Here is a 17,056-nt window from a genome sequence, read left to right as displayed (position 1 = left end):
TCACACAGCACACTTCAACACTGATGAAGCAGTTTAAACAAAAATGATCCACGTTTGTCTGCAAGGAAGCAGAATCCACACCACGCTCATCTCCCGTCTGCAGCTTTCTTCAACAATCCTCTGTAATTGCCTACTGAGCCATGTCACTCAAGACTTGTACATTATGTCTCTGCAAGAGCATGTAAGTCAGTATTTTCTGCTGTCAGCATTAGTTACATATTGACGTATTCTACATGTGCATATGAGAGTGAGTGTGTGCGAGTGTGCATATGTGTTATTGACTAATTATCTGCCTGACAGAGGATGGGTAATTAAATCTATCCCTGGCAGTAGGCATAAAGTAATTATCGTGCATGGTTGCATGTCCACCAAAAGTGAAAAAGTAATCAACCACATGTGCTAAATGTATGTCACGTTTGTGCTGATGCAACATACACGTTACAGAGAACTTGCCTGCATGCACACCTACATCCACCAGCAGTCAAAATGCAAATCACAGTTTCATTTCTTCAGCATCAGCCTATCTTCTAAGCATTTATTATTTCCATCACCAACTTGCTTTTCAGCAGCACGTGTGCCTAAACTAAGATTTCTTTTTTTTTTTTTTTTTCAATGTCTGGCAGGCAAAATAAAAACAGATGGCAAATGAATGCGGCTGCATTGACTTGCATGTGACCAACTGCCAATATTAACTTTGCTGCTGTCGTCAATCCTGTTGGCAGCAATAAACCTTTCTGACTTCCGCTCAAAGCTGAATGTACCAATGTGGAAGCAACAAACTATATTTCTTTGTTCTGTCTGAGAATATCGCAAAAAAAAAAAAAAAAAAAAAAAAAAAAGTTTTTGCAGATGTGAATAAGTCGAAGTTACGAAGAAAAATTATTTGCTGTTTTAGCTCTATGCTGAGAGCTGTGAAAACGCTCGCTTGAAAACATACTTTATGATATGTTTGAGATTTCCTTTTGAAACATATTAAATAAGGGAAGGTAAAATAATTTGGCACTGGAAGGTGTTACCAGTGCCAAATTAGGCCTTCTGACATTGCCAACATTTTCTCTGCAATTCCCAAATTCATTGTTACATCAGTTACGTGACATGGCAGTGCAGGAATAAAACTGCTGAACCGGTCATCGGGTTGGTTTGTACGTGTACAAACTACGCTTTGATAAGTGGATCTGCTTGCTGGGAAGATCCTCGTCTGTGACATTTTCATAATTGACAGTGAGTGTTTGACAGGCTTCATCTTTATTGAAAGTGTTTGCAGGTTATAATCAGTAAAAACAGCTTTTTACTGTCATGGAAGCACTTTGACAGTCGCCTTCCAGAAGAAAAAAATACACAGAGCAGGTAATTTCTCCTTACTATCTTAAAAATAGCAGCACTATCTCATTTTTTTTAAATAATTCCAGTGAATAAAATAAGTTTTGATACTTTCTCCTTGTAAAAATTCAGTCCCTCTTCTTTTCATGGAAAACGTTGCTTTATTTTTCCAACACTGTGGCCGTAGTCACTGTTTTTTGATACTGACAGTTACAGTCTATATTCAGCTGAAACCTTTGATTCTTTCAGGCTGGACAAAGATTGACCACCCAGGCTGCAGGATCCTGGGAAACAACAGGAGCTTCTGTGGCATACAAATAAGTCCTTTTATTTGCTACTGATGCCCACATACACGCGAAACAATAATGTTGGTGCAGTTTTATGGCCACAATAGCATTACACAGGACTTCACTGACTAGCTCTGTATCCAATAAATATTTCTTCATTTGTAATATCTCTGTTTTGCTATTTCATGCTTAATGCAAATGTGACAATCTTGCAAATATCTAGTCATGCAGCTGCTCAATAGAGAACTCTATTTGCACTCCTTTCATGTGTGACAAGATTAAGCAAAATAAAAGAGAGGAAAAGGAAGTGCAGTTACAATCTCCTGTATTTTCTGCTTGAGCTGGCAATGAAGACAGAGGTGCGAGGCTGACACTTTGCCTGGCTGATCCTTTCAGCTGCTGTCGCTCACATGACCATCAGCAGCAAGTCTTCACGCTACCTGCCAAGCGTGGCCAAAGTGTTCTGCACAGGCAGGCACAGAGGCACAATCATTTCGTCAGCTGTTCAGCGCCTGTGCCTGACCATTCTTGTTCAGATGGAACAGAGGCTCATGGGAAAGCGTAGAACAATCAAGAGGGGGTGTCGCAGATGCAGGTGCTGTTCACAGTAAATACAGTTCACATAATGAAAAATATCCCTGCATCTGAAGAGAAATGACACATTTTGCATAACAGCCTGGATGTGACAGCAGTGCATGCACTGAATATGAAGAGATTAACATTAATCAGTGCAAAAGTGTGTTTTTAGTATGATGTTTCATCAATTCACTAAACAAAAAAATAGAAAAAAAAACTGAATGATGGGAGCAACAGGTTATAAAGTGATTCCCCTGTCAGAATGTCATAAAGCACTCTTAAATTCTGTGATTAGTCGCTGCCTGAGTTCGCCACAAGCAGCCTGAGTTTAATTTCAACCTCCGAGGCACTTTTCTGAGAATTTCAAACCATTACCCAAGCTCAACAATTGGCAATGGCTGCCAAGCACCTTCAAGGGAATGTCAGTTTCCATGGAAACCTTGCCACCCCCAGCTGTGGTCCATGCTACCCCTTTCACCATCAGTTAAAAAAAAGAACACTTTGATGGCCACATATCACAAACCTTTCTGCAATTCTCCCTTGTTCACTTTTCACTTTTTCTCCAACTGACATCACTGTTTGTGTTGATCTGATGTGTGTTTGCTGCCTCTGTTTGACCACATTACTGAATGCTCATTTGCACAACCGAGAGGCTTTCATTGTGGGTACTGGAGTGATGCATGGAATTAAAAGACAGTTAAGAAACCAGGAATTAAGGAAGAATGCTCAGAGAGAATATAAGAGGAAGATTGCAATTCAATAAAAAATAAACTTTTCAACAATGGCTGATCTTGCTTTTCAAAGTTTCTTTAATCAATATTTTTACATGAACAACAAAATAGCTTCTTATGTGGCTGTAGTGATGAACACCACCAAAATTAAACCAGACCAGTCAATTTAGATGTAGGCAGCACTGGTTTTTCCAACCATGGGTCACAGCTAGACTTAGAGTACCTGGCTTTTACAGAGTCTGCTATTTTTCATCGAACACCATGTAGTCTGAGTCAGACAACTTTGATTTACTAACACCTACATCAAAAGGTGACTTTGCCAATTAAACTTCAGACATGGTTTCATTTCCATAAACACTGAAATGATTATGTGTCATCAAATAGCAAAAATCAGAAGAAAAAGTTCAAAAACTGGAAACAAATTTAGGTTTCAGAACAGAAAAGGTTTCTTTTTCTTCTTTCCTCATTAATCATTTAGCAGCCCTTCAGATTTATTTGCTGTCCCTGTAAACTGAATATAAAGCATCTACAACATTAACATGCTGCGTTTACAGTTAATCTTCACTATCAATAATCTAACGGTGTCAGATATAATGACTTAATATCCAGAGGGACCATCCCAGTCTGTTTATTTTGTTACTTTAATTACGCGATGCTGCTACTGTTTGAAATAATTATTCCCAGTGGAGGCCTTTCACATTTCTATATGAGCTTTTAAGCGTGGGATCTGAAAGCCTCTTTCACCATTAACACTCAATCAGTAGCACTGAGTAGTTTGCACTGGACCCTTTCATATTTCTGCATGAGCCTGTGCTCACATTGCTAGTGCAATTAAAGGTGGAAGACCTGTATAAAAAGTTCAATAACAGGAATGAAGTGGATAACAAGTAAGTTAAAAGTGGAGTAAATTATTTTATATATTTGAGCACAAATGTTTTATTGTGATAAAAATGCTAGTTTCACTTATTCTGCAGCTTAATAACATAAATTTACTCTTCTGTTTAGTTTAATTCTAAGAGTGAAACAGCACCAATAAAAACAAATCATTCTGGGATCCATTTTGCTTTGCAATGCAGCATTTGAGCTGAGAAGACGAAAGGCATTATTGCTCATAAGCAAAGTTAATCAAAGTGTACGACCTGTGCTGGCACAAAGGCGAAAAGTAGTCTCTGATAATCTGATAATCAGTCAGAAAAGTGTCTATTTTTGGTGGAAAAGTGCAGCACAAGCAGCTGTTCTCTGAGCTGTGAGGACAAGGAAAGGAAGAGGACACTGAAGAAATGCAGCTTCAAGCAAATCAAAAACAAATGCGTCCCACAGGCAAACCTACGCTCATCTCTCCTGCTAGTGTATATCGCCAGGAGTTGATCCGCAGGTAGCGAGAAGTAATGTTGGACACCACATTCCCAAATCGACTCCCACAGGAGATGGAGTTGCTTTTTAACTGCTTAAAAAAAACACACACATCCCTGGCATTCGTTCACACATAATTTCACGACCTACGGTGTTCACACCTGATTCTCACCCCTCCTGGGTCTTAATCAAGTTGTTTGTTTCAGAAAGACTTCATTAGTTTTTCTTCTTCTGATTGTGAAGGTGTGAATGCCTCTGAGTGAGCATGGCTGCCTGTTCATACAGAAGCTTTTTTAGCATCAAACAAATACACCTAAAGTCCTTGAGAGCAACACAGACAAATTTTAAACAAAGTAATGTAAGCTCCCTCATGGCTTTACTATAATGATCGTTTTTCACCCTCAGCTCTCCTTGTTATTGGGAGTGCAGGTTATTACAATGCGGGTTGCAGAAATAGGGGTGTTAAAGATGTTTTTCTTTATGGACAATGATTTGTTTGTTTTATGTTCCAGCTTACAGGCCTCCCGGGCCCTAACCTACATTACAGCACAAGGACTATTAATCATTGATGATCAGACCTTTTAATATGGCTCATATAAAATTTATCTTCATGTGAATAAAACAAATTAATCGTTCTGTTCTAAAACACTGGATATCATTCTTTTTTTTTCATTTTTGAGGGGTTGATTGTTGAGTATGTCAAAGTAACTTTTAGATTTTCTTGTCATACAATAATCTGATTTCAGTGTTTATACTATGGGTTGGCCTAAATTTCATCTTGTTCTTCAGACTGGCATCAGAGAAATGTCAAAATAATTTGAGAGGTAGTGTGTTCAAATGAACCATTCCAGCAACAAAGCCCTCACAAATCTCACATCTAAGATGAATGAAGAATAATCATTTAATCCAAACATTCATTATAACTTAGCAGAGAAACGTCTCCAGAGGTCAATTAACCCACCGGGTGAACTGAGAACCGAGAAGAGAATGAATCACTTGTGTGCATACAGAGGCGCTGCAGAGCAAAGATAATCCACAAGCACACATCAACAGGCCAAGATCATAAAGACAGAAAATGAGCAGTTGTTTTAATCCCACACATCACACACCCTCACTCTTCAGTGTGTGTTACCAAGCAAAATGTTGTCCTTTAATCACAAGTCATTTTTTAATTGGCAAGTGTGAAGGAAATAAAAGCCATCGCAGTGGCCCAGGCTGGCACAAATACATTAGAGCACGAGACTATTGGAGCCAAGTTTGTGGAAACACATATGCTTTTATCATAAGAGTCAGTCAGAAGTGAGTGTAGCCAGATTATTTTTACATTCTCTCTCAATCTGCCTTTCATGCCAGGAACCAATGTAGTTTAACTCGTGGACTGAAATAAAGCAATCAAAGCCAGCAGAACAGATGTGATTGTTCCCCAAAACAATCCGAATCACAGTGGAAATATTTTTGGCTGTCTCTGATGACCCAAATATAGAGTGCATGTTCTTATACATCCTTAAATTATGATCAGCTATAGTGATTAGGAACAAGTGGAATATTATATTTATACTTCTCTCTTGCTATTTCTCTCCTTGCTTTTTCAGCTGAGTTATCCAGTTTGAGATCAGGTATTTCTCTCGGAGAGGACCTACATTTAATCTCCAGGCTGTTTTATTTCTTGTTCCTTCCTAGACAGTTTTAGCTCCTATAAACTCACTTCATACGCTCAGTACACCCCTGCCTGATCTCAGACCTCAGACAGTGTCTTACAATCTTCATAATACATGAGACCTTTGCCACACTGGAGTCATTTTCTGCGCTAGTGCATCTGTCAAGAATATGCTCATTCACACAGTCTTCTCAGGTGTGATTCTACTACACATCTATACATAATGAGTGTGTGTGAGCAGCACGCAATTGCTCACAGATGCAAGTCAGACCCTCTAAAAGATGCTTGCACAGGCACTTTAGAACAGCGTATACACATGCATGAAGAAGCAAACATAAAAAACTCCCACACATCAACACAGACACTCATGCACACACATGTACCTGCAGCAAAGATCAAACCCTTGGAGAGTCAACTTTACAACAACTTGGGTTTGCATGCCGGGGGTCGAGCTGCTAAGACCTCCGGCTACTTGGGCCTTTAAATTGGTCCCAGCGAGATGTGAGAGCTCAGGCCACAGGGCTGACCTCTAACTGTACGCCTGTATATCAAAGAATTAAGACAGTCAGCCTGATCAATAGCCTGACCACAGTGAGAGATGCAGTTCTAATGAAAGGAGACTGTGTTAGAGGATAAGCGGGCTAATGATGGTAATGGCAAAGGCCACCTTGTGGTTCTCCAAGCACATGTATTATTTTAAGGAGTGTCCCCTGGCTATTGACTTAAAATATCTTGGGAAGTGATTAACAAATGCTAAATCAGCTCAAATATTTTATTAATGAGTCTGCTTTAATGCCTAATTTTTGGAGGCAATAGCTTATATGCACACCTTTTCCAGATATCAGGCTAAAAATTGAAATAGAAACTGGTAACAAGCAAGTCAAACAGAATATATTTGGTTGAGAAGTGTCAAGATGCAAAGCGATCATGACAGAAAACTGAGGCTCTAATTGTCTCCCCGCAGTCAGCTGTGCACTGTCCATTTCTGACTGCTGTGCATACTGTCTGACATGATGGGCGTCATGTTTAGCCTGTCAGGTTCCCAGAAAAGATTAGCTCCATCTCCCATCAATCATCGGAAGAAGTTGATTCTCACTCTCTTGTCAGTGCAAAAGAGCTGCTGGGTGATTCCATCACAAATCTCGAAGCACGACATTGAACATTATTATCTTTAATGATCATACCAAGAAAAAAAAAAAACTCTGCAACTTTTTAAAATTTTACTTTTAGTCTCAATTGGTAAATCAAAATTTATCTTGCATGTCTAAAAGGGCTCATTTACATAACGAAAATAAACTCAGTCCAACTAGTCAACCCTCTGGCTTCTCTGTCATTTGTGCCAAAAATGGATTCTTGCCCTCACAAGGCAATAAAGTGAAGATTTTCTCAGGAATTGTATAAGCTAAGCCTTAAAAAGCCTTAAAATCTGACTAGCAATAAATGTAGTGTTTATGCTCTTCATATTAGCATTTATGCTAATGTGAATCCCACTTTATCAAATATGTATCTAAAACTTACTATTATTAACTGATTAGTAAATAAATGTTTCTGAACGGAGTCCTAGCATGTCATTCTTGCAGACTGATTCCTCCCCGGCTGCTGAGTTGCCAGTACAGATGGACTGAATCGAGATGAGGCCAGCAGCAGTGTCTGCAGAGCTAAACTCCTGGTGAATTGTGCCAGCGAAGAACCTCACCATGTTGGGGCCTGGCCGTCGTGGCGCTCAAGCCCTGGCAGGGAAGAACAGGGGGCCCCTTGTTTGGCAGAGGCGTGTTGACAGGAAGCATAATGCATTCACATAATAATGACCAAGAGAATACTGCCCCCTCATACTGCCCTGCTTTTTTCTTCCTTACATATAGTAAGGACTTTTATGCAGATAGGGTGCAAAACACATACACAAATCTACTTTACACTGACAAAAACACACAGAAAGTCACACAAGCATGCACACTCCATCACAAACTCCTCAGTGTCTGGTGCAGAACGGCCTGATTGCTGGTCTCATCACCAAGGAGACCAGCATTAAGCGGGCGCCTGGCAGAGACAGACTGGCATTTAGCGCTGAGGACCCCATAAAGCTTTCAGGCAGACTATGCAGGCCTTTTCAGTGAACTCAGAGACGAAGAGAGAGAGTCACATGGATAGCATGCAGAAAAATAGAGAAAAGAGGGAGATTGAAATAGTGTTTGACAATCACATTAAAGAGCAGAATGATTTAGAGAAGTGAAAATGGGGAGTAAAGAGCAGGTTGGTAACAGAGAGAAGAGGGACAAACACCACTCCAGAGAGAAAAAACAAGGTGAAGAGGCAGAAAATGCATGAATGCATCATTGTAGATAAGAGGCAGAAAGGGACGCAAGAGGAGATAAAAAATGTTTTTCCTTTTTTTATACTGACAAGTGCTTTATAGCTCTCACAAAATAACTGCTGAGAATGATGCATCTAACTAACATAAAACACCATCTGAGCGTTAAGAGGTGCATGTGTGAATTCAGCTGACGTCACCAACGAGGAAAGCTATTAATACTCATGCCCACCTGAGTCTCTACCATGCTAAGGAGTGAAATGCAGTGCAAATTAACTATGAAAATGGGGGGGGGGGGGGGGGTGTCCCCAATACCATTCACAACTAATCAGGCTAATAAGAAAAGAAAAGAAAAGAAAAGAAAAGAAAAGAAAAAGGGGAAAAAATTAAGCATTGGGGTTTGATGATTGCCCCCTGTACAGAAAGGAGATGATTGAGGGATGGAATGAAGAAAGCAAGTGTTAAAAGGTTAAAGAGAGGGGGATTTGGGTTGTGATGAGCGCCAGATGTTTTTGATCTGAAGGGAAAACAGTTGAATTTGCACTGTTTCAACTGAATTAAAATTTTAAATGTTTTTTTTTCTTAAGTCTTAACCTGCATCTCCATCCCTGCACAGAAATCTATGTATTTCATTAATATCAGTCATTCTCAACAATTTTACACCTTCAAATGAAATAATTACATATTTTTCCCCCCCAATCTACACAATATATGCATGCTTTCAAAATGTAAAAATCAGCTGCATAATTTTTTACTTGGCAATGGCTAATGTTTAGGTCTCTCAAAACAAAGAACCATCACCACTGAGCGGCCCAGTGCTGGATCCTGTGGCCAGCATCTCAACAAACAAAATAAAACCTTTACAACCTTTAAACCTTTGCGACAACTGTTACCCAAGAGAAATATGAATGGCAAATGAGAAAAGATTTTGTGTGACAGGTTAAGCTAGCAGGCTTAGTGTAGTGGTTAGCACTGTTGCATCACAGCAACAAGATTCCCTGTTAATCTCTCAGGTGGGGCTTTTCTCAAAAAATGCTTGTTGTGTTGACTGGTGTTTCTAAATTCTCCCTGGGAATGAGCATAAGTGAGTGATTGCATTGGAATTAGCGGGTACAGCCAATGGATGGATGTTAAGCAAGCTGTCACTGGTGCTTAGCTTTTTATACACTTATTTGTTGTCCTAAACAACCAATCAGACTGAGTACTCTCACTAACAGAAGGGACACCAATGCAAGTTAACCTGGGTGAAAAAAGACATAGAAAGAGTTTTAACAATAGCAACATGATGGGCACACAACAAATACAAGCAAGACAGCTCTCAAACATAATTAGCATGTATTGCCAGAAGGGCAATTAAAGTGTGCAATAACATGTAATTTAAAATCCCTCCTGCTTTATTGGCCTATTCATCTGCTCTGCCTCTGTATACCTACATGGACTCTGATACTTTATGATTGATGCAATCATTAGAAAGCTTTACCACTTTACTCAGGATCACTTTCCTTGAAAACGGTAGCTGTAGCCATATATTAGCAATTAACAGTGGTTTATCTTTGGCAGTGTGGCACTCTTCTGGGATCTCCCTGCCCTTCCATACATAAAACTGAGCCCTTGTGGCACGGAGCACAGGAGTGAACATCCCCCATCCTCAGACTACAAAACAGAGAGCCATCACTGACAGTCAAGTCAAACACAGTTTTAAATGGAGGTGACTTAATGTGAAGGGGATGAAAACAGATGATTGAATGTGGGCTGAGTTTGATCAGGTGCCCTGACTGAACTAAACGCTCTGCTGGATTCCTGGCAAGTTGCAATAAAACTGATGCTGAGCATAAACTGTAAGTAATGTGTTCTCTCACAATGTAGGTTTTGCTGTTACTATATTCAAGCTAAGGGTACAGTGTCATAGCAATTAAAGTAAGGAATAACACTACCAGGGAACAAAGCCAATGCTGAGGCTAAACATTTGTGTAAAATGTTTCTCAAAATCATTAAATACAGTTACTTTATTTTTCCACAGTATCTGCATATATAAATTTAAGCATGGTTTTCCCTTTTCTACATCACTGTTTAAGCCTAATGTTACCAGAAAAAATGTATTTAGAAATTGTAAAATGGCAACACATCCTAAGTGACCTTTTTTTGTGGTTGTTGTTTTTTTTGTTTGTTTTTGTTTTTTGTGCGACAGCTTTAATATTAAATCGCAGGAATGGCTACCACTGAATTATTGAAGAAACTAAATTTTTATAACCTTAACTGTGTGTCGTTTTGTGTTACATCTAAACTAAGAATGCACTGTCATACCAGCACAGCTGCAGTATCAGTTGATGTTCTGCTTGTTGAATGCAATCACCCTATAAAGAAGTGAATAGAATAGAAATACTTTATTAATCCCTTGGGAGTGTATATCAACCTTAATTTTTTTCAGTTCCAGGTCGTACATTGACTTTTACCACATTTTTTAAAAACTTTTATTATTGTTGGGAATTACAGATTTTGTTTGGTCATGTAAACACTGACAAAGGCTAAGAGTTGGTAATGATCTTAGCAAGAAGTGAAGTGTTAATGCTATCACATAGTTAGGTGTAGCAAGGCACTGAGCTCTAATGTTATAATATAGTTAAGTAACAAAGTAGGGAAACATAGTCCATAGTATCATTTTTAAGGATGCATTGCAAAAACAAAAAAATTGTATGTGGGGCATAGGTGCACACAAATAGTTAAGAACTATAATTGCGTGAAAGATTAGGCAACCTCTAGTAATTATTAATAATAATTAATGATTAATAATAATTTTACTTTCCTTCTGGGATTGATTAATTTCATTCATGAGAAAATCTGCATGTGAAGAGTTAAAAAAGGTGTCCATGGAAGTGATGGTAACGCTGACAAAAGAATGTATGTCAACCCAAGCTAGGATCCATTTTTAAACCAATCCAGGTTCTTTTGATTTCTGCTCCTAAGTTACGTTACAACTTAAAGCTAATCAGGAAATTACTATTTTTTTGTCATAACACATTGTGTTTGAATTTAACCATGGCAACCTTTAAAATGACACCAGTGAAGATAATGGTTGCAATATATAAATAATGTATTGTTGCCAAAAACCATGACAGTTTTTATCTCTACCAAAGTAACACTTTTATCTAAACCCAAAGCGGAAGTGATAAAAATGTTTGTGTAAATGTAAATGTTACTGACAGTATTTACATTGCTCACACAAAGTAAGGGATATTCTGTTTTTTTCTGTCAGAATGGACCTAAAATATACTATCATTTTTATGGGTAAATTTATCTTGGCCTTCTCTAACTGTTTAAATGTGCATGCGCAACTGTTTCAGGAGCTCTCGGTTAACATGTCATCATCTAATAAGGTGATTAACTGCAAACAAAGTACAAAAGCAAAACCACGAATCAAAGACTAAATGTTTTGGACAGCTTGTTTATAAACAGTCCTCTTTATCACACTGTACACATTTTGACAATATAGGACCAAGAAGTCACCTAACACTTGACAAGATATTTTTATGTAGTGGTATCCCCACCGCTATTGCTAGCTTTTCTTTCAATAAATTGTTCGCGATGAAGGAATTACCACAACATGATTCTACTTACCTTATATACTCACCATATAATATCACAAATAATATCAGTGTAGCATAAAGTCTTTACAATGTCTGTAACTTTTAGCAGAAATATGAATAATACAAATTTTTTGTAAGCCGTGTATGTTGGTCTGTTGGCAAACAGCACTTAGCTACTCCATGTAACCGCCATCCTTCCTCCTGATGCAAACATTGTGGCTTGTTAAATAGCAGACCTGACAATAAAGTCTTTTTTATCAATGTGGAAACACTTATGTGAGGCATATTTCCCTCATGCCACTTGTAGGGATATACTTTATATCACAGTATTGTGAGTTGTATTTAAAAGCATAAATAAACAACATCCATAACCCTTTCAGTTGCACTTGCTGCACCTGTCAAATCTGGGACTTCAGTCTTCAGTATTACAGACATTTTGCAATCCTGCCAGACCACTTGCTTGTGAGTCCTGTGCAGCACAAGATAACAGGAATGTATTTTCTGGAGTACCCTAGAGGTAGCATGTCTCTCAGAATAACAACTTAACAGTATATGAAAAATATTTCTAAGAGTCTGGTTTGTACCCTGATGACCAGACATGCAATCTTCCTCAAATTTCTATCACTCTTCCTCACGCTTGGGCTCAGCCTCAGACTGACTGCTAAACCAGGTGTGAAAATTGCCTATGCTGCTGATTTGTTCTCTTAGCTTCACTTTCACCTCCCATCTCCAGTCAACTCACCCCCAGTTATTCTCTCGCTAACACTCTTTAAGAATTTAGCGTTTTGCCCACCACCCTCACACTCCAAGTGCCTGTGATGCTTTGATAACCAACTATTAAACACTGTATCATTTACGCCTCATCTCATCTGCACAGTCAACTCACAACATTCATTATTCATTTTAATCTAAAGAAGGAGCCATTATAATTGGAGTCATTTTTCCCCTCCCTGCTGTGATTGGTAGCTGTGTAATCTGTTTCTTTTTTAGCTCTGCTATACGGCCTGCATTCATGAGCTTTTATCTAAGCACTATTTTGTTATAACAATGGTGAATAGTATCTCATGTGGCTGTGCAGGCACACTGATGGCAGTCTCAATGGACCCAACTATTCTACACCATCCTCAGTTAAACAAAGAGTAATTTTTTCCCATTGTGTTCTAATATGCAGCACACATCTCCTTGCTGTTCTCATCACCCAGTGTTACAGTAAAGAGTTATTTCTCCCCCTCATTTCTGTCTTTCTGCATCTCTTTCACTCCCTGAGCATTACGCAGCTCTATTCTGCTTATTTACAGAACACAAAGAGAAAGAGCCACACATTCAACATGGGCTATCGGAGACCCAAATTCCAATGGGGAAATCATCCTCTAAACACAGAGAAATCGCTCTAGAATGGGACAATGCCCCATGCTATTAAAGCACACTCTTGCCGACCACAATAGAGTCATTGATCACCTCATGTCATCGTTAAAATCCTGCGTTTCATCTCATGGTTTTAATAAAGGTAGAATGTCAACCATTTACAGGCCAGAGAAGATGGATCACTTGATATTCTGCCGTTGATTATGAGATATGTTTATGAAGAGTAAGACTGAAGCTCATGGATCCTTGTGAGGATACTCTCTGTCCCCATTCCTCTGACTCAGCATGCCTTTGTTCCACAGAGTTGTTTCTAACTGTTCTGGGATGATTTTCTATCATCTCAGCACCCCCTCCGTCATCCATACTGACACCGCATCACTACAGAATGATGACAGTGAGCTATAATTGCACATCATTGTTGCTTGGCCATAATTACAGCTGTGATAGTGCAGAGGGAGAAAATGACTTAATAGTCTTTGGGTAATTACCCCAATTGACTAGATGGTGGCTAATTGGATTGTTTGACTTTGTGTAGATTGTACATCTTTGCATGTATGTGTCTATGTGGGAAGCATCTGACAATAAACAAATAACCATTGGAGACTCCATTAGTAGGAACAGTACAACATGAGCATAGAATCACCAACCAGTGTCAATTTTTACAATCAAAACACACATTTTTACACTTTACTTTATACAGGGAATCAACTTTAAATAGCTTTTGGTTTAAAAACCGACAAGCCTTGGCAGATCATCTCCCTCCCTCTGAATTTCTGGACAGAAGCATGAACTGTTGAAGGGTGGAAAGTCTGAGGCATTTAAACATCAATAATTTCATAATGAATGGTTGTTCATAAAAAAAAATTAAGAATCCAAACTTCTGTTAACTCTGTTAATACATCACCAATAATATTGAAAATTTGATTGTAACAAAAGCTTCTCTCTCATGACCATTGCAATGTTCTATTCATGTTTTCTATTCTTGGTATAATTGTGTCATGCTATAAAAAAATTCCCCAGCACAAATAGGCTCTGCTTACAATAATTTACAAAATATATACAACCTGTTTTCTGTTCACAATGTTTTATCTCCCATCTACCAGAGCCAGGAGTCCTGTTTTCAACTGAACAACTAAAGAACAAACCCACTGAAATTCAGACTAACTGTGCTTGATTTTTAAATCCAGCAGTTATCTCTCCTATCTCTCTAAAAAACTTAAAAAAAAAAAACTCAGTGTGTGACATTTGTAATCTATCAAGAAGATATTACGGCTCTACTCTGCAGCAACAATGCTACACAATGAACAATTCTAACCCTGGGGTAATTCATCAGTACATGTTTGAGCCAGAGGGCAATTTTCAGGGAGAAGAAGCCGAATTCTGTAAAACTGCATGCAAGCGGGAATAATGTTGTGTTTTTAATTGTTATTAAGGGTGGTTAAAATCAGCCAAAAATGACATCGCAATATTTTTCTAAAATATTGAGCATTGATTAGTAGCTTAAACTGAAATGACCACTGAGGCCACAGAGGCCTCACCTGCACCAAGAGGATTACGTTTCTGCACAGGAATATGAATAAGAACAGAGAGAAAACATTGAAAATATAAATTTACTCTGTGACTGACATGCCTAGCCATGTTTAGATGGTGTCAGGCAGCGTAAAAAATACTGTATAGTGGCAAAATCAAGCTGCTTTTGGATCAAATGTGTGAAGCTGCAGCCGGAAAAAATGCAAACTTCTAACCTGTGTCTTAAAGGTTTAAAGCCTTGTTTCCACCAACGGGTGCGGGTCAGGATGGGTGCAGATATGGTTTGTAAACTGTAATCTCCTTGAGTTTCCACAGCCAACTGTAACCTTACTTGAGAGGCGGAGTATCAGCCAGATAGCAATGACTCAGCTACGTAGATAGCATGACGCAGAGCCTTCCTTAAAACAGAACCAAAACACGGCTCAGAAACAAAGAAGGAGAATGGCGGTTATCCAAAAGTTTGTGTTCTTTCTTCCTGGTGGTGCTTTTAATGCCTACCCTTCATAGTTTTTGCGTGTGGAAACACAAAAAAATGGGTTCCAACTCACACCCGTCGATGGAAAGAAGGCTTTAATGGGACACTTTGATGTGTCCAGATAAAAGTTGTTTAACTTCTTTGTAAAAGAGTTGAGGGTTTGCAGACTCTGATGTCAATCAGTCACAGCCATAAAGAGAACCTGTCAGGTCTGCTGTCTCTGTAACAAGAGCAAAATATACTAAAAGCCTTTACGCATGTGCCTTTAAAGCCAAAATGTATGCTACTTTGTTGTGTATCGGTGTAATGTGCTTGGCATTCGGTGGTGGAACTAGGGTTAAAGCTGACTCTGAGCTGACACACACAGCACATAGCATCCACACACTGATGTGGCACCGAGCCACCACCATTTTGCAAGTGTGAATTACTGACAAGGAACAGCAACAGGCTACAGAAAACATTTTTTTTTTTTTACGTTAACCTCCTGAGACCTGAGCTTTAGTTTGACTTCCATTAAAGATTTGTTCAACAAAGTCTGTTCTGATACCACTAAATGGCAGTGTAAGTGTTCAACAGGTCCCAATTCCACAGAATTTAGTATTATGGTGCAGACAACCAAATGTGTGATGTCCTCATACGAGGACGCTAGGACTCAGGAGAATAAAGCACAATGAAAAGTGAAAAGGGCTTAAAACGCTTCTCTAGCCAACCCATGCTAGTTTCTTCTTTCATTTATTGCTCACAGTGCATGCTAATCATCTGTACAGCTTAACCCAACAGATATGACACCTTAACGGGGGTGTCAGATCTTTCCTTTCTGAGACTGTATGTGGTGCTCTGCAGATTTACAACAAAAATACTTAGCTATGGCAGTGATGGCCGATTTTGTCCATGTCAAGTTAAAAATATTATGAACACGTTACAAGACTTAAAACTTAATTTTCATTAAGGGGTACTTTAACTTTCTTTTTCCTCAAGTACCCAATTATCAATCCAAAATCCCTCCCCATACCAATGCTACTAGTAAATCACCATATCCTTGAAATAATTATTACCTTAAAGTTGTTAATACCCTTACTTACTATAGCCAATATATTTTGCAAACTAAGTAAAAACAATAACAATATGCTGGATGATTATTGATGTTTTTTCATGATTATCAGGCCACCAGTCGCCAGTTATGCTTCATCACACAAAATGCTTTTTCACAGGGGTTTGATCACATCCTGACCCACTGACTGGCTCCCAGTTTGCAGCAGATCTGATTTCCAACAGACTCTGCAAGCACAGAAATAGTAAACAAGCTTGTACAATCATATTTATCTGATCTCATCATCCTTTACGCATCCTGTAACAATTTATAATCATGGAGACCTGACCCGACAGCCTCTCACTGACAATCACGATGAAATTAGCAGGCAACAGAGCACGCATATCTTTTAGGAGACATATGGATAATGAACCTTTAATATCATCAAATCCAATCTTCTGTTTATCAAACAATCTCTTCTTCCTCTTAAATTTAAAGAGAACTGTCATACAGACCAGACTTGAGAGCTGCCTCCTTGTAGCTTCACTACTACCTTTACCATCCTCTTTGATCTCTGTGTGATTAAACACGTCAGCTTTGGGTTCTCGGTGTTGGACACCTTCATATACTGCAATTTTCTTTGGCAGCAAGCTAAAAAATATCTACTAAAGCATGACTAAGGTGAAGGACTGCTAAAATAAATGGACTTGATGCTCAACTATCTCTCAACAGATACAGAGAATAGCTACATAATAAGGACCATCTTATTTCTGTTTCAAAGTTATCTTGCCAAAGGTCTGTTTAACATGTATAAAATAATAAAAAAAAATATTAAATGAG

At 38.7% G+C, this 17,056-nt stretch overlaps 1 protein-coding gene across 2 annotated transcripts in view; it reads right to left on the bottom strand.

Moving 5' to 3' along the window:
- Positions 1-17,056, bottom strand: part of igsf11 (immunoglobulin superfamily member 11) — a 121,831-nt gene that overhangs the window by 86,151 nt on the left and 18,624 nt on the right. The window lies entirely within an intron of this gene.

Source organism: Melanotaenia boesemani, chromosome 9, assembly GCF_017639745.1.
Source record: "Melanotaenia boesemani isolate fMelBoe1 chromosome 9, fMelBoe1.pri, whole genome shotgun sequence".
Classification (NCBI taxonomy): domain Eukaryota; kingdom Metazoa; phylum Chordata; class Actinopteri; order Atheriniformes; family Melanotaeniidae; genus Melanotaenia; species Melanotaenia boesemani.
Note: the sequence above shows the minus strand (reverse complement) of the source record. Positions and strands in the feature narration are given on the sequence as shown.